The sequence below is a fragment of the Glycine soja genome, chromosome 5 (genome assembly GCF_004193775.1).
Source record: "Glycine soja cultivar W05 chromosome 5, ASM419377v2, whole genome shotgun sequence".
Classification (NCBI taxonomy): domain Eukaryota; kingdom Viridiplantae; phylum Streptophyta; class Magnoliopsida; order Fabales; family Fabaceae; genus Glycine; species Glycine soja.
The window spans coordinates 17,847,817-17,875,539 of record NC_041006.1 but is presented as its reverse complement, the minus strand read 5'-3'; the positions used below and the strand labels follow the sequence as shown (position 1 = coordinate 17,875,539).

The window sequence follows — 27,723 nt, the reverse complement described above, 5'->3', positions numbered from 1 at the left end:
CACTATTGACAACAATGAAACAAGTACCGACGTAACAACTCAAACGATATGTATGTACAAAACAAAAGTCAAAACAAGAAACAAACATTAGTCCCTTAGTCAAACAAAAGATAGCATACAAATGATAAATGATGGAACATACGAATTTGGGGATCCCACGGTCATGTGGCTCCGCATGCCCCCGGACTCTTGGGTCACGGTAACAAAAAGTGGGGTGGTCGACAAAAGCAGGACTTTTGCTCCTATGTATCCTCAATTTGTGATGAGGAACTCAGACCTACGTAGTTCTTGATAGCTGTGAGACTAAAAATAGTCTCGGTGTTTTCTTCACCAAAATGCGAACATGCTTTAGTAAAGAGACAAAACTTCCAACTGATCAGAGCAACATATGCTTTTGGATGAAAAACAATGTGTCTATCGGGGAAGGAGAGTATGCTGATGAAATTTTCTCATAACCGTAAATGAGATTTTGGATGTTAGCATTTCATTTCTAAACGACCATTTAGAGGAAACACTGGGTCCAACAAAGATAGGAGAAAATCACTCAAAGTGTATCAATCTCACACAGGTAAGTGTTTTATCCTAATTCCGAACCATAGATATGGCATGACTTGATTTTGCAAATCATTTCCTATCAAATCAAAGATTACATGCGTGATCATGGATCAATAGGACTTATTTTGGGAATGGTTTTTAGGTGGGGAATTTGGCTTTGAGTGTTTTTGCCTTTTCCTTTTCTGTTTTTGTTTAGTGCATGGCGAGAAAGTTGCTAGCGCACAGGATTTTGGTTGGCAATCAAAGGGAGAGGGCCACTTTGGGTCGTGGTTTCCTTTCTTTTTTGTTTACTTGGTGACAATTCTGTATTGTTCAGATATTGTCCGGTCCGAAGACCTTTCTGCATATTTCTTCTGTTTTCTTCCGATCCTTGATCGAGAATTTTCCTTTCTTTTTTTTTTTTTTACTTTCTCCCACTCTTTCATTGGGAATTTTCTTTCTGTTTTGTGTCTTCTCCCTTTCTTGGATTGGGAATTCTCTCTTCTTTTTTTGTGTCTTCTCCTTTTCTTGGATTGGGAATTTTCCTTCTCTTTTGTGTTTTCTTCCGAGGGTAAGGATTATGGTGAGTTGGGATTTTGGCTCAAGGCTTGTAGAACGGCTGGTCATGATACATGTTAGGATTTGGCCAGCGGTTCGGGGATAAAGGGGATGTCCCCACATTATTCCCATGATACACATGCAACAAATGATGATTAGGAAATTTTATGCAAAACTGGTCATGCATGCACCCATGTGGACACTCAAGCATCAAGTTTTTATGGTCATGTGACACTAGGGCTCAGGATTTATTTTCCCTATTTTAAGTCAACCCGGTATTTCCAAAATATATTCTTTTATCAATTCATGCATTCATCCGAGTCCATTTTGGGCGTTCGGGAAAATTTTCACAGCACTCACCCTTCAGGTGTATACACATTTTTTCAAAAACTGGTTATGATCAGTGAATTTTTCAAAGAAAAGCTGGAAGTTATCTCTTTTCACAAGCATGTTGTTTTTTAGCTAGACAACTTTTATTATTTTTTATTTTCTATTTTTTTCTTCCTTCTTATTCTTTTCTTGCTCGCTCTCTTTTTTTTCATGAGGTATTTTGCTACCTAAACATACGTACAATATTTTTGCTATATACATGCATATCCAAGGTATCTTGCTACCTAAACATACATATATATGTTTTGTGAGATATTTTTGCTATATACATGCATATCCAAGGTATCTTTCTACCTAAACATACATATATACATATATTGTTTGTGAGGTATGACTACCTTCCGAGCTTGTGCTTGTTTTATTTAAATTCCTAGGATCATGAGCAACTAGGTGTGTCCTACTATTACTTGAGAAACAAAGGTGATCAAACAAGCAGAGATTTAAAAGTTACTAGGTTGCCTCCTAGTAGCGCTTCTTTAACGTCTTGAGCTGGATGCTTGATGGCTTGTCGGTCACGGACCTAGTACTTTGCTTTACCTTTGGCTCTAACCTTTTTGTGGATGAGCTGAGGTGAACTCTAGAGGTGATGGCGGTGCGTCTGTTGCCCGCTGCTGGCCATCCCCAGGCTGCTGTGGTGTTTCGCCCTGTGCCTGCCTGGGGGCGCAGTACTTCTTGATGAAAGCTCGATTAGTAAGGGGCCTGATGCCCTTGCCGGAGGTGACAAGCACTCCGTAGAACTGATAGAGACCCGTAATTAGAGCTTGACAACTCCAAGACCCTGTTGGACTTCTTCGGGTCCACTGGGTGTCTTGCAGGCGCGATCCCTGCAAACAATAGATGAAATCAAAAATCAGTTGAGCGAGGTGTATACTTACCTATGTCATGATGACGTGACCTTGCCGGGGGGAACGGGCACCCTATAGGGCTACAGAGGCCGGTAACCAAAGCTGGAAACCCTAGGGCCCTGTTGGACTTCTCCGGGTCCACTGGGTGTCTTTGTGGGTGCCATTCCTGCAAACAATAGATGGTATCAGAAATCAGTTGAACCATATGTATACTTACCTATATCACGATGACATGACCTCGCTGGGGGAATGGGCACCCTATAGGGCTGACAGAGGCCCGTAACCAGAGCTGGAAACCCCAGGGACCTGTTGGACTTCTCCGGGCCCACTGGGCGTCTTGTGGGCGCGATCCCTGCAAACAATAGATGACACCAGAAATCAATTGAACCATGTGCATACTTACCTATGTCATGACGGCACAGACCAACCGATACATCTGCAGGGGGAGATTGGCATTGTGGTCGCTGGGCAGAATGTTGCTAAATAGCAACGTCATCCACGTCAGGGTGGCCATGTTGGTGCGCATGATCCGCACTCGTCTTTTTGCAGCGGCACGGGGGAAATCTTGCCCCGGTTTGCATAGTAGATGCATGATAGTCTCCCTCTCTGGATGTGCTCGCATAGTTGGTCGCCCTCCAATATCAGGGGGTGGCCCAGGAACTGATAAAAGGAAACTACGAGCCCCTTAACCGGGAGCGCAAGTCTCGGTTAAGCATCTAAGGGCAAAGGACCTTATATTCTCCTAAGGTGTGGATATGGAGTACACAGAAATTTAGGACGCGTAGCCCTCTAAAGGCGAGGGCGTGCAGCCCTCTGCAGGCGAGGATGTGCAGTCCTCTGATGGTGAGGACATATAGTCCTCTAAAGGTGATAGGTACTAGTACCCAAGGGTCCACCTTTATGAGAAAGCAAGAGATCGACTCATCGAGAGGGCCGGTCATCCAACAAGATTGGACACGAGATGTAGGAAATCTATGCAGTTAACATGATTTTTAGGGATGCAGACGCATGCAACCTTTTGTTGTGAAATTTGGTAATGCTGACCTCATATGAAATAATGCAATGCAATGGAAAGTTGTACAATGTTCATGACATTCTTTCCCTATTTTGTGATTTTGATTTTGATTTAATCTTTTTGGAAAACACAGATTGACTGTCCGTTTGAAAAAGGTGATAATTCATGCAACCCTATCCTATCTTTTGCAAATCTCTCCAAGAACTCCCTCAGAGTGTATGTTCTGTTTGATTTAGTCACTTGACCATTTTGGAGTGACGGCAATGGAGCCGTTTGACATTTAATCAATCTATTGAGATTCCAGGGCTTGTCTCCCTTTTCTTTGTTTAAAAACATCGACGGATGAGAACTTTTGATCTGCCCCTATGTTCACTTGAGGCTCATGCACGATGCCCCTCATTGCCTCAGTGTAAGGCTTTGGGGTACCAATTGTTATCTTTCATCATGACCTTGTATCTGGGAACCTATTGGGTGAAAACTTCTAATCTGCCCCTAGGTTCGCTTGAGGTTTTTGCATGGTGCCTTTCATTGCCCCAGTGTAAGGCTTTGAGGTACGATCGTTGTCTTTCGTCATGACCTTGTAGCAAGGAACCTATTGGGTGAGAACTTCTAATCTGCCTCTAGGTACGTTTGAGGTTTATGCATGGGGCCTTTCATTGCCCCAGTGTAGGGCTTTGAGGTACAATCGTTGTCTTGTTTTCACAACTTCGCAGTAAGGAAGAATGAAAGATGCAGTTGATTCTTGCAAAAAGAATTTTCCAAGGACGAGAAATAGTTGAAGGATCTTTCAGTTGATGGATTAAGTCAAATGACTCCTATGTAGAAGCAAGATGTTTTGATGTCTTGATGATGCTAAAGGATCAAGTGCTTCTAAGTTTTACTCAAGACAAGAATCCAAGAAAATCAAGAGATATGATCAAGTTGATCTGTAGAATCTTTAGGAAGAAGTTTCCAAATTGAAAATACAAAAGGTTTGACCAAAGAATTCTATCATTTCAAATTGAGATTTGCTCTCTGGTAATCGATTACCAGCAGCAGAAAAATGTTTATAACAGTCACTAGAAATTTGAGTTCAAAATTTATAACGCGTAATTGATAACACATGGACGATAATTGATTACCAGCAGTTTATTGAACGTTTTAATTCAAATTTTTAAAACCTGTAATCGATTACATAAGTCTTGTAATTGATTACCAGAGGGGATTTTCAGAATATAATTCCCAAGAGTCACATCTATTCAAATGGTTTATGAATGACCATCAAAGGTCTACTTATATGTGACTTGGAAACACGAATTTAAAGAGAGTTGCCAAAAAATTTTATCCTCTCAAAAGATTAAGAGTTTTTTTTTTGAACTGAAATGTTTTATCCTCTCAAAAAGATTCCTTGGTCAACCACTTGCATATTCAATAAGGAATTTTGATTGATCTTCATTTTACAATCTACCTCTTTTAAGAGAGATTTCTTCTTCTCTTCTTCTTATTTTTGAAAAGGGATTAAGAGACCGTGGGTCTCTTGTTGTAGAGGATTCTTGAACACAAGGGAAGAGTTGTCCCTGTGTGATTCAGACTTTGTAAAAGGAGTTTTACAAAGAGAGTGGAAAATCTCAAGTGGGTTGCTTGAGGACTGGATGTAGGCACGGCAAGTGGCCGAACCAATATAAATCAAGTTTGCATTCCTCTCTTCCCTTAAACTTCTTTTATTTATTGCTATTTATCTTTTTCTTTAAAGAAGTTTATTTTGAATTGTCTTTTGAGTAATTCATGTTTAAGGGTGCATTGTTAATCCGAAAAGAGAGAGTGAAAGTTTAATTGGGGAATAGTCTTCGTATCTTAATTCAATCCCCTCTTTTTCTTAAGGTAACTGAGGCCATTTGTCCAACATCCTATTCTTGATAACTCACTTCTCTCTAAAAAGACAAACTTTCCGGAATTAGGTCATATGAACGTCTTGAAAACATAGTCAATCAAATGTTTTTTTTTAACCCTTTTTTTTAATTTTAATTTTAATTTTTATTTATATTTTGAAATTTATTTGTTTTGAACTTTACTTGTTGTTTTACGGCAGCCCCACCAACGTGCAAGACGAGTAATCTCTGATTGAAAGGTCACAGGTCGCTTGAGCAAATAGACCAATGGCTTGCACCCAATTCCGGTGAAAGTTGAAAATCCTGATGAGTCATTAGAGACATCTAACAACAGCTTTCAAAATTGCCCCATGTGTGGCATCTCTTGTCAATGTCGGGATTTACACGTGATTCTCCTCAAATTTCAGCCAGCCCGCATCAATTAGACCTTGCACCTTACGCTTCAGAGCCCTACAATGCTCAATGGAATGCCCCGGGGCTTCTCCGTGACAAGCACACGTTGCGTTCGAGTCGTATTCTCGGAGAAATGGAGGTTGATGAACCTTGGTTGGGGTTATGGCTACCATTGAATTATCAAGTAGATATAGGAGCAAGTCAGCATAGGACACTGGAATTGGGGTGAATTCTACAGGCTTTCTCGCTGCAAAATTCATTTCTTGGTTGGTGCTCTTGGTTTGTGTCTACCATTACGATTATCATCTCCCTTTCCATCTTTGGGGGTGCCACTTGGGCTGCCAGATCCCTCCATCTTTAGGCGTATTCTTTGAAAGATCTGTGCCCCCTTTTTTTGCACATGTTCAGTAGTTGCATCCTATCCGAAGCCATTATACTGACACTGCCTAACGAAGGCAACCATTAGGTCCTTCCAATCATGGGCTCGGGAAGGTTCCAAGTTAGTGTACCAGGTAACAGCTACCCCCAGTAAGACTTTCTTGGAAGGAATGTATCAGCAATTTCACATCTTTTGCGTATGCCCCCATCTTCCGACAATACATCTTTAGATGGTTCTTGGGGCAAGTAATCCCCTTGTACTTGTCAAAGTCCAGCACCTTGAACTTGAGAGGGGTGATGATATCGGGTATTGGGAACAACTCTTCTAGGCTAGCAAAGGAATAATCTTCACCTCCTTCAATGGCCCTGAGCCTTTCCTCTAGATGATCCAGCTTTCCCATTTCTGCCATAGCATGAGGGTTTTTACTTGTTGTGGAATGCAAGAGGTGTAGTTGTGGGTGATACTGAGGGCCCTCCAAAGGGTTTTGTAGGGATATACCACCAACTGCTTGCCCTTCCGTGGCATATCCGAGCCAAGGCTCGAAGTCGGCTAGATTGTGATGGGGAATTTCATGTGTCTCCCCCACAGTTTAAGAGACATGTGCATGATCAGTTTGGGGTTGCTGGCTCTCAATGGGTATAGGAGTGGAGTTATTGACATTCTTATTGGGATTGTATGCCACATTGGGTGGCATATAGTTGAGAGGCAAGCCATATGGCGGGAATGCGTGCTCGTTTTGAATTTGCACATCATGGGGGCCGCCCATACTTCCCAAATCTTTGCCTACCATATCTGAGGTTGGATGATTCATTGATGCCGGATGGTGACGTCGGGTTCACCTTAGCAACAACGCTGGTAGCGGCAATTGCAACCGCATTGGCTTCCATTATCTTCTTCACGCTCATCATGGTCATCATCGTGGCCATTCGCTCTTTCATGGCCTCCATGTCGGCCTTCATCTTCTCTTGCATCTCCTCTACTTCACCCATTACTCTAGCTCTAGCACAAGTTCGGTGAGGGCACCGTAAAGCATGTTTTTTTTCTTTTTTATAACAATGATTAAGTTCTTTTTTTTTCAAGGAAAGAATGCAATGAGCAATGCAACCAATGAACAACATGGATGTTTGCGAATGATGCACAGTTGAAGTATTGCAAATTTTTACACTAGATATGGGGTTGAATCAATTTAGATTTTCAACATGGTCCATGACATCTCCGTCAAGGTGAAACTGGAAGTAACAGGGACATCGACAGCCCTAAATGTGTTTGGCAGTAGACGAAGCAATGATGTAACACGATCCATCTTTTGCCCCAATTTTTGCAAGATGGTTACTTCCATGCTTCAACTTGACTCGATGAACCTTTTCGTAAAAGCGCGAGCTTGGTTCAGCCCCATAACCCAGGGAATGGCAATTTTGATCGCCAATACTTCATCAACAATTCATAGGGATGCAAGACTCGGGAATATGCATGCTATGCATGGAAAATGTAATTATGAGATTGAGATGCCCGAAGAAACATCCTTTCTTAGTTAACCATGCATTAGGTACCATGTTTAATCATTTTTTTTAAGTGAAATGGGTTTATGATCCCAACATGGTTGGCTCATGGTACCGAATATATGCAACTAAGAATGCAGCATGAACTTTCGCGCTTTCTTTTTTTGTTTTTGTCAGTTGAAGGGGAAAACGCAAGGGTCACGCATGAGCAAACATGAAAATAATTAGTATGCAATTTGTAGATCAAAAAAGTTTGTTGAACACATATGCATGATGATGCAATGACTCATGCAAAATGTGATGTGATAACGGACAAATGCAAGAACGATATGTTCATTATGATGCTGAAGAGATGTTTATGCGGTGCATGATATGAATGCATTTACGGACACAAGAGCCCGGAAAATCATCTCTCCTTACTTGCGCATTTGGGGGCGCGACGCCCCATGTGTGCAGTTAAGAAGACGATATGGATCTTTCGACTTCCCATGACAAAAGACGAGACCCACATACAACGCATGTGTGACAGTATGATGCAGATGCGCATGCATGAAAAGGAAAGAAAACAACACAAAGGGGTAATTCACACATACGAGACTGCAGAGATCCAACTTTAATGCTACGTTTTGGGCATGATGGCGCCTCAACATAGTATTAAAAAGGTTACATATTACTCTAAAGAAACCAAACATCACTAGCAAAACTATAAACTAGTGCTATTTACCAAAAATGCATGAGAACGAATGGCATGGAGCGTGTTTGCTCTTTGCCCCTATTTGGGAACCTATAGGATAATATCTAGGGGTCTCTAATAACTACTCCCCAACAATTCATAACTCACACGGCTGTTTTCTAGAGGTATCATCACTCAAGATAATAATATTGTGGCGGTATGGAATACCAGCGACAACACATTATAAAGAGAGAAAGCTCTAGACGAGGTTTCACTATTATCAAGCAAGGACCTAGCATGATGATAGATTCACCTCCACTCCTTAAATTCCCATGAACCCGGGTATAGGGCCCCTTTTTTACTCAAACCCGTGGGTGCTTAGAATATAGTGTAAAGAATGCGAAATATACAACAATTATTTACATTTTACACAGTTCAACAAATGCACACACGAAGTTTCACAAATCCCCAATTCCTTAAAATAGGCCTAACTCACAAAAAGGTCCCCAGTGGAGTCGCCAACTGTCGCAACGTGCCCTTTGCGGGCAAGCGAGGGCGAGGCTCACGGGTGCGCTTTCCAAAGGAGGAAAGATGCGCGGAGTCGCCACCAATGTTTATTTGTGGAAAACGTCGGAAAAACCGAAGGAAACTGGTCAAAATGAAAATTCTAAGTTCGGGAGTTGTATTTACGCTTGAGGAAGGTATTAGATCCTCTCACGTTTGTCTCAAAGGACAACAACCTATTTTTTAGAATTGTGGAAATTGTGTTACCTTAACTTTATTTCTTTTTATTTTTTGAGGTCGACAAAAGCGGGGCTCTTGCTCCTACGTACCCTCCATCGAAGAGGAAATCACACCTACGTAGTTCTTTATTATGCGTGAATCAAGTGATTCTTTTTACTTGAAGGGTGATCATTTTAAGGCGTTGGACCTTAAAAATGATCCATTTTACTTGGTAAGAAACTGAAATGATAAACTTTCTAAACCCTACTTTTTTTGTGGACGAGCTTGACTAGGCGAGTTGATTTTAGCCTTAGTTTCGCTTTAGTTATTAGTCAATTCAATTAAGAATGAGAAATCCCAAAGAGAAAGCGTCTGATTGATTTTTCGCTTCATTTTACTTAAAGGCATTTTTTTGATTATTATATTACTATTTTACCTCTTTTTTCATTTCCAACGTGGTTACGGCACGACCGAACGGTCGAAATTCATTTTAACAGAAATTAATGGATGATAAAATTCAAATGATCGGTGGAAATTTATTTTATTTTTAGATTAGGCGAGAAATGACTTAAATAAATGGCTTAAGCACGTCAAAAGGGGGTATAAAAAGCGAATGAAAACGAGAATAAAAATACATGAAACAAAATGTGGACCACCACGGGTACATAGAATGAATTGAAAAGCTCGGTTTGAGGTACTTACCCGTTGAAGACTGAAGAAAACGAAGAACGAACGATGAATCTTGAAGAATGGTCGAGAATCCTCGCGTAATTACTCACGGAAACGTTACGGAAGCGCCTCGGCTTGGATTTTCTTCACGGAAATAATTTTCCTCCGCAATTTTGAGAGAGAGAGAAGTGCTAAGAAGGCTGAACCCTTTCCTTCTTCACTCCTCCCCCTATTTATAGCAAAATAGGGGAGGAGCTTGCCACCCAGCTCGCCCAGGCGAGCAAGGTTGCTTCCTCCAGAAGCAACAACCTTCTGGAGGAAGGATCTGGAAGACCCAAGTGGGCCAGATTGCTATTTGTACCCCCCTTTTTACTAAATGCACCCCTTCTATTTTTTTGGTAATTCTTTTTCCGTAACGTTACGAAACTTCACGAATTTCGTAACGATACTTATTTTTCTTCCGCAAGGTTACGAATCCTTACAGATTATGTATTTACTCTTTTTTAGCTTTCGAAGAAGTTACGGAAACTTATGGATTGCGCAAAAACACCTCTTTTCGATTTCCACCACATTACGGAATTTCACGGATTGCGCAAGCCTGCTTCCTTTTGATTTCTGACACGTCTCTGGACTTCATTCATTGTGCAACAAAGGACGCCAAGTGTCTCGAAGCGGCCAATCCAAGGTTGTATATCATCAAATAATAATTCCCGGACGAAATTAGGGTATGACACTATTGAATTGCTTCAGATTGTTGCATAGAAGGGCAAAGGTATGTGTGGTGGTCGACAGAGGAGCATAAACCATAGAGTCTGGCGATAGGTGCAGATTTTTGATTCATGGCCAGTTGGGTTACTAGGTTAACCAAGGCATCTAGTTTACCTTCAAGCTTCTTAGTCTCGGCGGATGAAGATGAATTCATGGCTACTTCATGCACTCCTCTAATGACAATAGCATCATTTCTGGCACTAAATTGCTGGGAGTTTGAAGCCATCTTCTCAATTAAATTTCTGGCTTCAGGAGAGGTCATGTCTCCAAGGGCTCCACCACTAGCAGCATCTATCATACTTCTCTCCATGTTACAGAGTCCTTCATAAAAATATTGGAGGAGAAGCTGCTCAGAAATCTGGTGGTGAGGGCAACTGGCACATAGTTTCTTAAATCTCTCCCAATATTCATATAAGCTCTCTCCACTGAGTTGTCTAATGCCTGAAATATCCTTTCTGATGGTCGTGGTCCTGGAAGCAGGGAAAAATTATTCTAAGAATATTCTCTTGAAGTCATCCTAGCTCGTGATGGACTTGGAGCAAGGTAATATAGCCAGTCCTTTGCCACTCCCTCTAAAGAATGAGGAAAGGCCTTCAGAAATATGTGATCCTCCTGGACATCTGGGGGTTTCATGGTGGAGTAGACAATATGGAATTCTTTCAAATGTTTTTGTGGGTCTTCACCTGCAAGGCCATGAAACTTTGGAAGCAAATGGATCAGTCCAGTTTTAAGAACATATGGGACATCCTCATCAGGGTATTGGATGCACAAGCTTTCGTAGATGAAATCAGGTGCAGCCATTTCCCTTAGAGTCCTCTCACGGGGTGGAGGTTGTGCCATGTTCTCAGAATGTTCAAAATCAGAATGTTCAAAACTATAATGCTCAAAATCACCAATAACAGAATGCTCAGGATGCTCAAAAAGTACTAAATGATGTCTAACTAATCTATGAAATGTCCTATCTATCTCAGGATCAAAGGGTTGTAAGTCAGATGGATTGCCTCTAGTCATACACTATATTCAGCATGCACAACTAGTTGCCTTCTTATGCAAGTAACAATGTAGGTTTGAACTACAGCTACCCTCAAATGATATCCAAATGAATTGAAATTATGTGAGCAACACCCTAAAATCATGAAAAGATGGCACAAAAATTTTCAGGCAAAAATTCAAAGTCTAACTATGGAAACAACCTAAGGAAAGTTTAGAAAAATAAAACAATAAAACTTGAAAAATAAAAAAAAAACTAGTAAGCAGGCGATTTTGACTAGCTAGAGACCTCAGCCAGCCTATGGCAAGGTACCACAACATGGGAAATTTTTGTCTACCCCAAATACATATATAATAATAGCGATTCTGAAAACCGGAGCAAAAGTTATGGCCGTTTAAAGTTTTGACAAAAATCAAATTTGCTACTTTTTTTGAACTTTCAAATCTGACCAAACTAAGGTCTCCAGCTATTTTTCCCACAAAATATGGATCAAAAGAAGTGACCACAAAAAAAATTCAGCCAAAAATAACAAATATAGCTACCAAAACAAAAAATCCCAATTAATTCAGCAAGTGTGGTCTCTAAAATCCTTCGCTAAGGGATTTCCACTACTACCCTATTTTGCAGTTCAACAAAAGTGGTCGCTAAATCCGTCGCAAAGTACTATTCACAGCAAAACACAAAAACTGAAACAGGGGAAGCGCTGAATAGAAAAACTAAACAAAACACCACACTAAACAAAATAACAAGACACTAAACAACACTTAACGCAACACGAACACAACACTAACACAACACACGAAAGCATAAAACAACTAAACATAAAACACGAATCACTAGATATTATGAACCTTTGGACACTACTCCCTGGCAACGACGCCAAATTTGATTGAGGCTGTACCCGAATCAAATAAACATTAAAAATGCAGTATCTAGGATGTGATCCTAGGTCGTCCCCCAATGAGCAATGGTCAACCAAACGTTCATAACAGATAGAAGGAAAATAGTAACGAATTGGGGGAGGGGGGTTGCAAATTAAACAGCGAATAGATGTGAATTAGAAAATATCAGAATTAAAACACGTTGCTTCCCCTTGATTCACAAGCAAGTCTCTTATCTTAGGTTACGAGAGTTTATCCTTTATCAGTTCAACCACTTAATCCAACCCTAAATTAAATTACTAAGCAAAATTTAACATAAGGCATTCATTATGTGATTAAGCAACACATACACCAATTAATCATGAACGATCATTAAGCATGAACGTAAATTAAGCGCAGAGACAATTAATCAAGCACTAAGCATGCATGAATTAATAGCAACAATACAGAGTAATTGGTGAAGAGGAAAAACTGAGCAGAATTTAATAGTAATAATAGAACCTCAAAGAGAGTTGTGCTTGATCCTCGAGAGAAAACAACACTGGAGACTTAGCCTTCCATTAATCAATAGAGAACGAAATTTTATTGCTAAAACAAAAAGTAACAACTGGAATTGCTAAACGAAAAAGTGTCTAAAATAAGAAGAGAAGCCTAAAACTAAAAACGAAAAGAGGAGAGAGAGAAGGGAAGAGCCTAAACTAGAACCTTGGTGCTGTTATATAGTTTTTTCCAGCTCCAAAGCTTACAAATCTGTTTTGAATCCAAGCCCAAAAATAAAATAAAATCAAATCTAGATAAGATAAGATAAGATCTAGATGAAATAATATCTAGATGAGATCAAATCTAAATAATATCTAGATAAGATAAAGTCTAGATAAGATAAAATTTTGTAGAATAAAATAGTCTGCCCTCTTCAAGTCCAAGCCAAATTCTGGATTCAAGCCCAATGCTTTATTAATTCCTGAAATTAGATTAAAAACATCAAATTAGCTTAATGGGCCCAAATAATAAAACTGCCTAATTAATTTGACAATTAAGACTAATCAGTACTTAAAATGGTGCAAAAAGGGTTAAGAAATAAGAGAAAATATGGCACATCACTCACACTCATGAAGCTTATGCTGATGTGGCATGGAGGGGCTTCTTTCACTTGTGGCCTTTGCTGTTGACCCATGCCCCTACTTGTCCTTTCTAGGGCGCCTCTTCTTACATCGGCACGCGTGGGCTTATAGCCTAGCCCAAACCTCCCACGGTTTTCCTTGAATTTGATCAAACTAGCCACACCATCATTGTTCTTCCCTAAGCCTATTCCGGGTTCATATCCGTGCCCTAAGATCACACGGGCTACCATCATTGCAGCATGACACATGTGGGGCAACATCAGGAGGGATTCCACAGAAGCGTTGCTCACTACCTCAAAGGACTGAAAAGCTGTCTCCAAAGATTCTTTCGCAACTTCAACATATGGCATGGAAGAAGGGCAGCTTACTAGAATATCCTCTTCCCCTGAAATGATGACTAAGCACCCCTCCACCACGAACTTCAGCTTTTGATGGAGCGTCGAAGGGACCACCCCAACCGAGTGAATCCATGGTCGGCCCAACAAACAGCTGTAGGCCGGATTGATATCCATTACTTGGAATGTGACTTGGCAAGCATGGGGCCCAATTTGGATTGGGAGGTCGATCTCCCCTATAACGTTCCGGTGGGTGCCGTCAAAAGCCCGCACTATTATGGAGCTTGGCCTCAGGTGAGATGCATTGAATGGTAGTTTTCTCAACGTGCTTTTGGGCATTACGTTAAGTGATGAGCCATTATCCATGAGCACCTTGGCCATAATGTGATCCATATAGTTGACAGACACATGTAGGGCCCTATTGTGCCCCTGCCCCTCGACAGGGATCTTCTCCTCGGCGAAGGTGAGGTAGTTATTAGCCGTAATATTGTTGACGATGCCCTTGAAGCCTTCCACGGAGATATCTTGGGCCACGTGGGCCTTATTCAAAAATTTAACCAACAACGCCCGGTGAGGTTTGGAACTCATGAGTAACTCTAATAGAGAGACCCTAGTCGGGGTCTTGATGAGTTGCTCGATCACTTTGAACTCACTCTGTTGAATGATCCAGAGGAACTCGTTGGCCTCTTCCATGGACACCTTCTTTTCACTGAATTCTCCTCCTTTCTCAGCGAATCTCCTGGCCGGAATGTCCTCCTCTAGAGAGGGGTCCGCTGTTAATCGGTGAAAACGACTAACTTTTGTGTATAAAACTTGTGTATACTATATCAAACTTTTCCAATTTATAGTTGTTTTATAATATTATAATTACTTTATGTTAAATATAGGTAATAGATAATTTATACTTTTGTTTTGTGTGTTTAATAATCAATTTCTCTCAATTTCAGGTTAATTAGGCAAATTGGCAGAAATGATGTTTTCACCTTCTCGCTAAGCCAATCTGCTGGCTTAGCGAGCATTCGCTAAGCGCGACACTCAGTGGCTAAGCACGAGGAAGAATCCAGAAGAAGATGAGATGCCAGGTTCACTGAGCACACCGCTCCAGGTCATCAAGCGCACCGCTTTAGCTTATCTGCTAAGCGAGAGAAGCGCGCTAAGCCACAATCCACTTATGCGTGCTAAGCGATCCAGATTTGCGCTAAGCGCGCGAGCACGGACCAACCCACCTATTTAAGCTTGAAATCAGATTTTTTGAGGGAGTTTAGCATTTTTCTTGAAGAAGCCTCTGCATGCACGAGACTCTGGCCTTGGATTGAAGGTGTTGCATGTTTAGGAAGTTCTAGAGAGAGAAAGGTCCAAGTTCTAGAGAGATTTGAGAGATTTTGTTGTGTGAAGATCTGCAGAGACGAGAGCTCGAAGCGGAAGCCATTCTAAGAACTTGAGATGAGTTTGTGAGTGATTGTGAGATCCTTGAGGTGAAGGAGACATCCTCACCACTTGTATTTTTGCAATCTTTCATCTAGTTCTTCTCTGTGTTGTAAAGGAGGTTTCCGGACCATGGAAAGCTAAATCCTCTGTTGGATCTTCCCTGTAGGTACCTGATGTAAATATATTTCTATCTATGTAATGATGTTTTGTGTATTCTCTGTGCTATCTGCTTTTCATTCCAGTATGCCTTTACCTTGATCACATAGATGCATGCTTTGTTAGGGTCATTCAACAGTGGAAACTGGTCTGATTCTAAAGTCCTTAATAGTACAGGCTAAGTTGTTGTGCTATCACAAGGAATCAAGGTACAAGAACTTAGTTGTGTATGTGTGTCTTAATGCAATCGTGGTTGAGTTTAGTCTTACAAGAGGAATATGCGAACGAGGCTTGATCAGGATTAGGCTAGGCTACCATGAGGAATCGGGGTCTAGCAGTCCAGGGGACAATATAGGAATACATGGGTATTGTTAGATAGTGAACATCCGTTTTAGCATCTGGAACCTTTTAGGAAGACCAACGCATTCTCTACTTGTTTTTACACAACATTTCTCTTGCGTGATTTTCTTTCTTTTTGCATAGATATTTTACATACCTGTTCATAACCACAATCATCTTTTCATACCAGACACCTATTTCCCCGAGAGTTCGATACTCGGTTCTTACCGTTTTATACTACTTGTGCGATCCGGTACACTTGCCGGCCGCGAACATGTTTTTGGCGTCGTTGCCGGGGAACTTCTTTTTATTTGGGAAGTTTGCTCGTGTTTAGGTGTCTATTCTTTATTTGTTATTCTTTGATTGTTTCTATGAGTATTTGTTCTTTAAATTATATTTGTCTTCTGTTATTGAACTGGATAACCGCTGTCTGTTAGCATTCTACGTGTATAGACTCTCCTACATGTGATTTAGCTACTCCTCAGTAAGGAAACTCTTTCATTGCTATATCATGAAGATTATTATCTCAATCCCATTAATGAACTGTGATTTATCCAGAGGAGAGCAGCACAAAGATAGTTGTTATTTTTATTCTATAAATAATTTTGACCGAAGACAGGAATCGGTCATGTATGAATACCTTGAAGAGGAAAGAGCCCCTGATCTTGAGAGTATTTTGGCAGACTTCATGACATACCAAGCTAGCTCTAAAGGGTCATGTTATGGAATGCAACAGCAGGGAACTCAGTTTCAAAGGAACCAGTTTTCTACAGGCTATCAATGGGAGTCATTCTGGCAACCAAATTATCACGATAAAACAGAAGGAGTTCTTAATCTGGATGATCTGTTAATGCAATTCAAAGATACAGTAGAGTCAATGCAACAAGCCTTTAGAAGAATTGCAACTAAGATTAGTAAGTTGGTGGATGACATGGCTAGTGCTGCGGCCAAACAAGAGGAAGAGCGTGCAAAGATTGAAACTGATAAAGGTCGTACCCGAATCAAATAAATATTAAAAATGCAGTATCTAGGAAGTGATCCTAGGTCATCTCTCAGTGAGCAATGATAAACCAAACATTCATAACATATGTTAATCAAACAGTAATGAAGTGGGGGGGGGGGGGGGTTGTTTGTTTCCCCTTGATTCAAAAGCAAGTCTCTTATCCTAGGTTACAAAAATTTATCCCTAATCAGTTCAACCACTTAAACCAACCCGACATTAATTTACTAAGTGAAAATTAACATAAGGTTGTCATTATGTGATTAAGCAACACATACACCAATTAATCCCTCTCACATGTCCATTAAGCATGAATGAAATTGATCATTAAGCATGAATGTAAATTAAGCACAGAGACAATTAATCAAGCATTAAGCATGCATGGATTAATAGCAACAAATACAGAGCAATTGGTGAAGGGGAAAAACTGAACATAATTCAATAGTAATAACAAAACCTCAAAGAGAGTTGTGCTTGATCCTCAATAGAAAACAACACTGGAAACTTAGCCTTCCATTAATCAACAGAAAATGAAAATGAATTCAAGGACAGAAGCACAAAACACAATTGCAAATTGAAGTAGAAAATGAAATTTATTGCTACGTGAACAGTGCGCATGAACAGTAACATGCAAAACCCTAAAATTCTTCTCCTCTGTCCACCCCCCCTCTACTAAAACCTTGGTGCTGTTATATATGTCCTCAGCCCCAAAGCTTACAAATCTGTTTTAAATTCCAAGCCCAAAAATGAAATAAAATAAAATTGGGCCAAATAAAATAAAATTGGGCAAAATAAAATAAAATTGTCTGCTCTCTTCAAGTCCAAGCCAGTTCAGCCCAATTGCTTATAATTCTCTTGAAATTAAATTGAAAACACAAAATTAGTCAAGTAGGCCCAAATGATAAAACTGCATAGTTAATTTGACAATTAAGGCTAATAAGTAATTAAAATGGTGACAAAAAGGGTTAAGAAATAGGAGAAAATAATGACACATCAGAAACGCATCAAGAAAGCATTTTTAAAGTTACCTCAATCCATCATCAGATGACCACTGAAGAGAAAACATCTGAAGTCTCCAGTACTCCAGAATATTCCTGTCCAGCCACTGCTGGCTATGTTGGAGGAACAAAGAAAGGTAGATTGGAACTCAATGTGGAGGATCAAAATGTCTCTTTTGACCTCTTTGAGGCCATCAAACACTCAAATATGGGTGATGCTTGTTCTGAGGAGGAAGAGGTGGAATAGGAAATAGTATTATTAGCTTCAACCATGATACAACAGTTTCCTTTGGAAAAAGAATTGGGTGATGAGATAGATAACTTAGTCGATAATGAAGAGTGTGATGATCCGAAAGACAATTGCATTGATCATGTGGTTTTTGAAGAATTGGAGAAAATGAGACCACCAGAAAAGCCCAAAGCAAAATTAAAAACCCTTCCAGCACATTTAAAGTATGTATTTTTGGAAGATGACGAGACTAAACCGGTCATAATTAGTAACTCTTTGAAGAAGGAAGAAGAGGATCAACTGGTGCATATTCTAAAACATCGTAAAGCGGCTATTGGTTGGCACATTTCAGATCTGAAGGGAATTAGCCCATCATATTGTATGCTCAAAATCAATTTGGAAACCAATTGTAATCCGGTGCGACAGCCTCAGAGAAGGTTGAATCCTATAATGAAAGAAGAGGTAAGAAAAGAGGTGCTCAAATTACTAGAGGTGGGCCTCATTTATCCAATTTCAGACAGCCCATGGGTTAGTCCTGTTCAAGTTGTTCCAAAAAAAGGAGGAATGACAGTAGTAAAGAATGATCGAAATGAACTAATTCCTACCAGAACAGTCACAGGATGGCGAATTTGCATTTATTATAGAAAGCTTAATGAAGCCACAAGAAAAGATCACTACCTGCTTCCCTACATGGATCAAATGCTCGAGAGACTTGCAGGGCAATCTTTCTACTGTTTTTTGGATGGATACTCGGGTTATAATTAGGTCGCAGTAGATCCCTAAGACTAAGAAAAGATAGCTTTCACATGTCCCTTCGGTGTCTTTTCTTATCGCCGCATGCCATTCGGTTTATGTAATGCCCCTGCTACTTTCCAAAGATGTATGATGGCTATCTTTGTTGACATGGTAGAGAAATGCATCAAAGTCTTTATGGATGATTTTTCAGTCTTTGGTGCATCTTTTGAGAATTGTTTAGAAAATCTAGAGAAGGTGTTACAACGGTGTGAAGAATCCAATCTGGTACTTAACTGGGAGAAATGTCATTTTATGGTTCAAGAGGGCATCGTGCTGGGACACAAGATTTCAAAAAAAGGAATTGAGGTGGATAAAGAGAAATTAGATGTTATCGATAAACTTCCACCTCCAGTCAATGTGAAAGGCATCCGTAGTTTTTTGGGTCATGCAGGGTTTTATCGACAGTTTATTAAAGACTTCTCCAAAATTTCTAAACCTCTTAGCAACCTATTGAACAAGGAGGCTGTGTTTGTATTTAATGATGAATGACTAAAAGCTTTTAACACTCTCAAAGCTAAATTGGTTTCTGCTCTTGTGATCACATCACCAGATTGGGGACAAGAATTTGAATTAAAATGTGATGCAAGTGACTATGCAATAGGTGCTATGCTCGGGCAGAGGAAAGGCAGAATATTTCATACCATCTACTATGCTAGCAAAGTATTGAATGAAGCGCAGAATAATTATGCCACCACTGAGAAGGAATTACTGGCAATTGTGTTTGCACTTGAGAAATTTAGGTCTTATCTGGTAGGATCAAAGATAGTGATCTACATTGATCATGCTGCAATCAAATATTTGCTGCGCAAAGCTGACTCTCAGCCACGATTGATCAGATGGATACTGCTACTTTAAGAATTTGATTTGGTCATCAAGGACAAGAAAGGATCTGAAAATGTGGTAGCTGATCACTTATCCAGATTGGTGAATGAGGATGTCACCTCAAAGGAAGCTGAAATAAGAGATAAGTTCCCTGACGAGTCTTTGTTTTTGATTGATGGGAGACCTTGGTTTGCTGACATGGCAAATTTTAAGGCAGCCGGGGTCATTCCTAAAGACCTCAATTGGCAGCAGAGAAAGAGGTTTTTCTCTGATGCTCGACATTATGTTTTGGATGACCCCCACTTGTTCAAAATAGGTCAGATAACCTCCTTCGGAGATGTGTGACGAGTGAAGAGGCCAAGGGCATATTGTGGCACTGCCACAATTCATCGTGTGGTAGGCATTATGGCGGAAGCAAAACAACAACCAAGGTCTTAGAATCAAGATTTTTTTGGCCAAAAATTTTCAAAGACACCCATCATCATGTCTTAACGTGTGACCAATGTCAAAGAATGAGGGGAATTTCCTGAAGAAATGAGATGCCTCTGCAAAACATTATGGAAGTTGAAGTTTTTGATTGCTGGGGCATTGATTTCATGGGCCCTTTTCCTTCATCGGCAGGGAATGAGTATATTGTGGTGGTTGTGGATTATGTATCTAAATGGGTGGAAGCTATGGCCACTGCAAGGAATGATGCTAAAACTGTGGTGAAATTTATCAAGAAGAACATTTTTTCTCAATTTGGGGTACCTCGAATCTTGATCAGTGATGGTGGTTCGCACTTTTGTAATACTCAGCTTCAAAAGGCATTGGGAGAATACCATGTAAGTCATAGAGTGGCATCCCCTTACCATCCACAAACAAATGGGCAAGTCGAAGTCTCTAACCGAGAATTAAAGAAAATACTAGAAAAAATAGTGGCATCAACTAGAAAAGACTGGTCATCCAAATTGGAAGACACATTGTGGGCCTATAGAACTGTATACAAAACTCCAATTGGGTTGTCTCCGTTTCAATTGGTGTATGGCAAATCATGTCATTTACTAGTTGAGATGGAACACAAGGCATACTAGGCTCTAAAATTTTTGAACTTCGATGAGAAGGCATCCAGAGAGCAAAGAAAGATCCAATTGTTGGAACTAGAAGAAATGCGATTAACAGCTTATGAATCTTCGTGACTTTACAAAGAAAAGGTGAAGATATATCACGAGAAGAAGTTGTTGAAGAGAGAACTCAAACCAGGGCAAGAAGTACTACTGTTTAATTCAAGATTGAAGTAGTTTCCTGGTAAGCTGAAATCCAAATGGTCTGGACCCTTTGTTATCAAGAAAGTTCGATCTTATGGTGCAATAGAGCTGTATGACCCACAATTACAGAATCCGGAAAGGACATGGGTTGTAAATGGCCAAAGGTTAAAATTGTATCATGGGAAGGAATTTATCAGGACACAGGACACTGTTCATTTGATCGCCCAGTGAGGTAAAAGTGTCAAGCTAATGACGTTAAAAAAGCGCTCCCTGGGAGGCAACCCAGTTTTAAATTTGTGTTATTTTTGGTTTTTCATGCATTTGATCATTGGGAACTTGTTGTATAATCTGAACTTTGGAGCATATCAGCCTCCCTTTGAATGGTAAAATTAAGGGTTTCAATTTCTTGGGAAAGGACTAAGTAGAAAACTTAGAAAACTTTTTGAAAATTAGTGCTTTCGCTAAGCGCTTGCTTCTCGCTAAGCGCATAATCATTTATGCGCTAAGCCACGAGTTCAAGCGCTTAGTGTGACATCCTGGAGATTTCTACCCGGAATTTTTGTAAACGGTGTATTTTGAATGATTATATATATATATATATATATATATATATAAGTATTATTCAGTGTATATGCATATATATTCCTGGTAGGAGTAGGAATAGTGGGGGCAAGATACGCGGGTTAGGCTAATTAAGGAAGAGAAATCCATAACTGGATGGTTATAGGTTAATTCTCAATTAATTAGTCTAAAAATCATCGTTTTGCGTGCAACTTAAAATTTAACAAAACCAACCTCTGAACCACACTCGGGGTTTCATTCTGAGCGTTTTGATATATATTTTGCCTACTTTCGAAAACTGGCCCCGACGGGCGTAGAGAAACGTGAGGAACTGGAACCAGAGAAACAGCACACAAACCGATGCAAGATTTTAGCGTTTCAAAGGTCAGATTTTTCTCACTTCCTGTGGCTGTGTATGGGTCACATCAAAAGAAAAGTGGGCCCTTTTTGGCTCCACTCAAATGGAGACATGTGGCATAGCTTAAAATAAAATAATAGGAAAAGAGAAAAGCCTTTCTTTTAAACTAAAAAGTTGTATTCTCTCTCCTCACTCAGCCCCAAAATTTCAGAAGCCTTTTTCTCTCTCTCTCACGTTTCCATTCTTTTCTTCTTCCTCCACCATTGAAGCTCCAACAAAGCTCCAACCTTTGGTAGCCATTTCTGCTCCAAATCGTGAAAGGAAGGCATTTTCGGAGTCGTGAAACGCATCTCTACGTGTGGGACTTCGAAATTTCAGGTTTGGGTAGACTTCTTTCTCACTTGATTTTCGTGGGTATTGGGTTTTGGGAGATATGATGGGTAGTTTTGCTAGGTTTCTGCTTCATGATAGTTATTTGTGAGGAAATTTGTTGAAAGCATGTTGAACTTGCCATGTTTGGATGAGTTAAGCTTACCCATTCAGTTTTAGGGTTTTTATGATGATGCTTGTGATGTTTATGTGCTGAAATTGTGGATGGAAAACTGTTAGAGATGAAGGGTGGAGTTAACCTAGGGTTAGAAAGTGAGAATATGGTGTTATGAGTGGAAAAAGAGTGAGGTTTTGAGAGTTGGAAGGCCAAATCTGGATTTAGTGGTATTTGGAGGTTAAAGTGAGTTAATCCTAGCTTGAAATGTCATTTAGGACTTACGAGAAAGTTTGGGCTGTGCTAGAGAGAAAAACAAATGACCAAAGTGAACAAAGAGCCATTTCTAGGGTAAAATTGGGTGTTGAGGAGTCAAATTTTGGTTCGGTGGAATTTGAGGTGTAAATTCAGTTTGAACAAGTTTAAATTGATGTTATAGATGTGTGTGAGGTGAGAGTTTGCTCCAAATTTACCCCATTCTCAATTTCACTTCTCAAACCTTGAAAATCCATTAAATTGAGGGGTTTTAGATACCAAGATTTTGAATTGCTTTGGTCTGAAGCTTGTCCTTGGTTTAGACATGATTGATACATGATTTGGGACTTGTAGGATTCAATTTGGGCAAAATTGGATGAGGGGAAAGTGTGATTTCGAAAATCTGCACTTATGCAGAATTTTGCTGTCAAATAGGTGCAGCAGAATTTTGGCTTTGTGCAGAAAATGTTATGTATTTGTTGGTTGTGGAAAGAGTAGTACAGATTCGGCTCTGGACGTTTTCTAGCAGATCCCAACGGTCATAATGTAGACTTATGTACTAGAGACTTCCAGTAAAATTTTCGAGTCGATCCAACGGTTAACGAATTGGAACGAAGGAAATGTTACTGGGGTATATGTATGTGAAAAGCTGTGATTTTGAGTTGTGTTTTGGGCAGAGTTTTCTGCCTTTGCCCTGTTTTGCTTGGTTTTGTTAGTCCATGATGATTGGAGGTGGAATTACCTGGATGTTGTGGAAGCTTGGGAGGATTGATGGGGACCCGACGTTGAGAGGAACGAGGATAAGGGCTACGTGGGAGTACGTGAGCTCAATTGGAGGTGGGCAGCAGGGGATGGTGGGTTATACGTGATTTGTGGATGTGGAGAATCATTTTGCACCATCGCCCGACCCCCACCTAGTACCACATGTAATGGGTACCCCATAATCCTACAAGCTTGAAATGAGGAAGTGTAGAAGGGTGAAACTTCCTGCTTTTATTCGTTGACCACAGAGTGGTACCTGGAGATATGTCGCGGGGGTCAGGAGACCTTGGGGACGTCAGGTGGGGTGCTATTGCCCAAAACCAAGCTTGACCAATCCCGACCCAACCCGGGCATAGTTAGTCAGTGAGAACCTGTGATGTACCTAAGCAGGCGAGCTCCTGGCAGTCAATAGATAAAAGGAACTAAGACCACAAAGCAAGGAGGCTTGTGTGGTGGCTGGCCAGCTGTGAACTTTGAGTGTTACATGGGATATGGCCTCTGGTAATCGATTACCAAGGGTGGGTAATCGATTACAAGGCTTAAAAGTGAAGACAGGAAGCTAAGATGGTCTCTGGTAATCGATTACCAAGGGAGTGTAATCGATTACCAGGCTTGAAAACGAGGTCAGGAAGCTAGGAGGGCTTCTAGTAATCGATTACCAAGGGGTGTAATCGATTACCAGGCTTAGAAATGGGACTAGAAGATCATGGAGGCCTCTGGTAATCGATTACCAGTCTGTGTAATCGATTACACAGAGGAATAGGCCACTGGTAATTGATTACTAGGTATGTGTAATCGATTACACAGTGCCTTTTTCATGTTTTCATGTCCTGAAGCTGTGTAATTTGAGTTTGGCCTCTGGTAATCGATTACCAAGGCTGTGTAATCGATTTCCAGAGATGAAAAGCCTAAAGATACCCCTTTTACTTGCATGTAGTGGTTATGAGACGCATTGTGTTGCGGCGTAGTTAGATTTTCGTGAAAGAGTCTACCCCTTTCTTTTCTTTCTTGTAGATCGTGATGGCGGCGCAGCTAATCAATGATCGAGTGGAGATGGAGTGCCTAGAGGGAGCTTGGGAGACCCTCGAAGGCAACACGAGGTGTCGATTTCGGGGCACGATTCGATTTACGGCTACTTCATTGGTGCATCCAGATGAACCCGCGCGCACATTTCAGGGTACTATGGAGTGGATACTACCCACGCCTACACCATACCGTCTAGTGGAGCCAGTCCAAGTGATTGAGGTAATGTCATCCGAGGAAGACCCTGAGGAGGATCTCGAGGAGATACCTCCTGAGCCTACTGTGGATGCTCTTGACTTTCTAGAGGGTGATGATGACCCACTCCCTGAGGTGGATTCTCCCGAGGACATCATGTCGGCATCCGAGGAAGACTCTACGGAGGATAGTGGCCCTGGAGAGATGGCGATCAGTGGAGGCTCTTCATCATAGTAGACAGTTCTATGGACTAGTTTTATATACTTTTTGAGGGTGGGTGTATCTAGGACTTACAGTTCTATGGACCAGTTCACAGCTTTAAATGATGAAAGTACTTATGTTTAATCTTGTTATTTGAAAAGAAAGCACTAGCTAACTTTATTTGCAAAAGAGTTTATCGACCGTATTTTATTTTATTACTTTCACGTGACGACCTAAAGTAATGGCTGGCATACCTTTCCTTTTGAAAAAGCAAATATTTAGAGGTTATGAGTGATCAGAAAGAAATGACTCCGAATAGAGTTGTGAACTGGGCATTCAGAACTCTATAGTGATGATTTTCCTTCTGAACTTAATTATTGTGAAAAGAGAAAGAAATGAAAAATAAAAAGAAGAAAAAAAAATCACCATGGTTTTTGTTATTTAAATCAATACTATTAAACCAGTCATTATTTTGGAGACGCCACACTTAGCGCACAACCCTAGCATCTGAGGCAAATTAATTCTGCTAAGCTAGCCAAGATTTAGCTAAGCCAAAATCAATCCAAGTTGAATTTAGCTAAGCGACAGACTGATCACTGAGCGATGGCTTTCCTTGGCTAAGCAAGACCCGGTGTCACCAAGCGCAATTCATTGCGGCCAGAATTAAGGGTCATGGAGCTTAGCGCTTAATATGTTGGCTAAGCGGATATTCTTGTGGTTTAAACTGGATTTGATGCAGCTTAGCACCACTCATGGTCACTGAGCTTAATCGCTTGCGGCAGTATGCGCGCTAAGCGATGTTATTAACCGCTTAGCGCAACTCCTCTGCACTTAAAATACATGATTTCAGCTAAGCGGGCCCAGATCTTGGCTTAGAGAAACTTTCAGGTTTTCTTATTTGAATATTTTGCTAAGCGGTAGAATTCGCGTGCTAAGCTAAGAAAAAAAAAAGAGCTCGGCTAAGCAGCTGGCCTTGAGAAACCAAACGACTCTCCCACTGAGCGAATTCTTCACTAAGCGGGAGAGTCGAAAAGCACTTGATTAAGTGTAGCTTCAGTACTTTGACAAGTGTTCAGTGTAAGGAACAGTGGAAAATTCTTTTCTACATAAACATTTTTACCTCTTTCTCCATCCCTCGTCTAATACAGCATCTGCATTTGGTCTACTGCATCAACGATTCAAGTAAGTTCCATATAATCCTTTTCTTTGTTATTTTGCTCAACCTTAGGTTAAATGACCTTTAATATTAGCTTTAGGAATTATAGGATTTTAGTATGTTTATAAGTAGTTAAACTTTAGGTTTATGTATAGGTTGTTTGTTGTAAAATGTGTTTGGAACTTTGCATGTGTGAAATGCACTGTTTTTCCTGCTATCTTTTTGGAAAATGCAACGAGCTCACTGAGCGCACCTGCCGCGCTGAGCGAGATTATCAATGCTCATTGAATGTTTTGAAAGAACTCGCTAAGTGCACATGTCGCGCTGAGCGAGTGTACCAATAGTAGTTGTATTCTTCAAAAGCAATCGCTGAGCGTGTTCATTGCGCTAAGAGATCTGACCTATAGAGGATGAATATTCATCCTCTTGATAAGTACTTGTGGCTAAGCGAGGCTGATTCGCTAAGCCCAGGTAACGTAGAAAATTTTTATAATGTGCTGATAGCTGCACGCTAAGACAATATCCCTGCGCTAAGCGGTTTTCTTTGTGTCAGTTACTGAGCTGAGCGACCTGGTTCGCTGAGCTCCCATGACTTAGTAAAATTTGTGAAAATTTTACTATGTAATACCGCTAAGCGCGGCTCAGGGAGAGCTAAGCGCATATCCTTGCGGCTGGTCTTAGGCTTAGTGGGCTCTATAGGTCGCTAAGCGGCTTTTGCTTCGCCAAGCAATGTATATTATTTTGTGGGAACCGCTAAGCGACTGCTATTTCGCTAAGCAGCCTTTATCTTTCTGTTGACTTTATTTTTTTAAATGTTCACATTCTTTTCTTACAGATGGCCTCAAGAAAGAGAGCAAGAGCTGAAAACATCCCTTCATCATCCAATCCACCTCCTCTGACAGCAACCATGGAACCAGATGCCCAACAAGCACTACCCTAATTCCTATGTTGCAGAGCTTATTCAGGGGGCAGTTGATGCTTGTATACAACCAGCAACAGTTAGCTCACAATAGGCCAATATTATCCATGGAACAATTTCTGGACAAGGTGGCCTGGCCTGAAGCCCAACTTCTTTTGGGAAGAGCCCCTGAGGTTGTTCTTCCCAGTCCTATACCAACAAGGACAGAGCCTGCACCAACTGAGTCACAACCTCCAGTAGTAGACCCACCGGCTTCTCTAGAGGTTGAGATACTATCTCCTCCACTAGCTCCACCGGCACCACCTTTGATACTCATTCTTGATGACTCAGATGCTGAAGCTGTTGCTCCTTCTAACTCACCAGCCTACTACCTAGAGGATGGTTCGGACTTTTCTGACTAGATGGACAATTAAGAAAGTTGTGGTTCATCTTGATAAGAATGTGGATATTTCTGAAGAGTTTATGCTTCTTTTTTTGCTTTTTGATCTAGTAGTATAATTATGGTTTTATTACATTATTTTCTTCTTGTTAGTTTTGTGCATGAGTAGTGTAGTTGCTCATTCTAAAGCATCTGGAACAGTTTAACTTAACTTATGTTGGTGTTGCAGTAAAATAGTTTATTTATTTTGAAAAATGGATGTATGCCTTGTTTTAAATTGAATGCATACTGAATATGAGATTTGTGTTTCTTTTCATTAATTTGAACGAATATGCATGTTGAACAAAGAAAGAACAAGAGTGTGAACTCACAGTAGAATTGTTAGTCAGTAGACATATTGATTGTGAAAGAAAAGCTTGAACCAAAACCGGTGAGGGTGTGACCTTAAACTATGAGTGAATGACTAACTGTGAGTGATAATCTTTGCATGAATCTCTGAATTTTAGAATGAAATGTATAAATGAGGACATGATGAAGGCCATGATTGTACATACACAAGCTCTTTTGACCAAACAACTTACCTTAAATGATAATTGCATCCTTTGCTCCCTTTTGGAGCTGAATGATATTGTAAAAAAATTTGAATCCTAAACTTAAATAAATATCTCCTGATACCTTGTTTAGATTCTAGGAGAGCATATGGTTCAAGGCAAATTTACTCTAAATTTAGGGGAGGGAAGTCAATTCCAGTGAAAAGAAAAAGGTTAAGCATCA

General features: G+C 40.4%; 1 non-coding gene and 1 pseudogene across 1 annotated transcript; both read left to right on the top strand.

Annotated features, from left to right (window-relative positions):
• LOC114411190 overlaps positions 1-19,442 on the top strand; it is a 79,624-nt pseudogene extending 60,182 nt beyond the window's left edge.
• LOC114413907 lies at positions 10,671-10,777 on the top strand. The gene has a single exon (XR_003667047.1). It is a non-coding gene; the product is annotated as a small nucleolar RNA R71 (small nucleolar RNA).
• Positions 19,443-27,723: the final 8,281 nt, after the last annotated feature.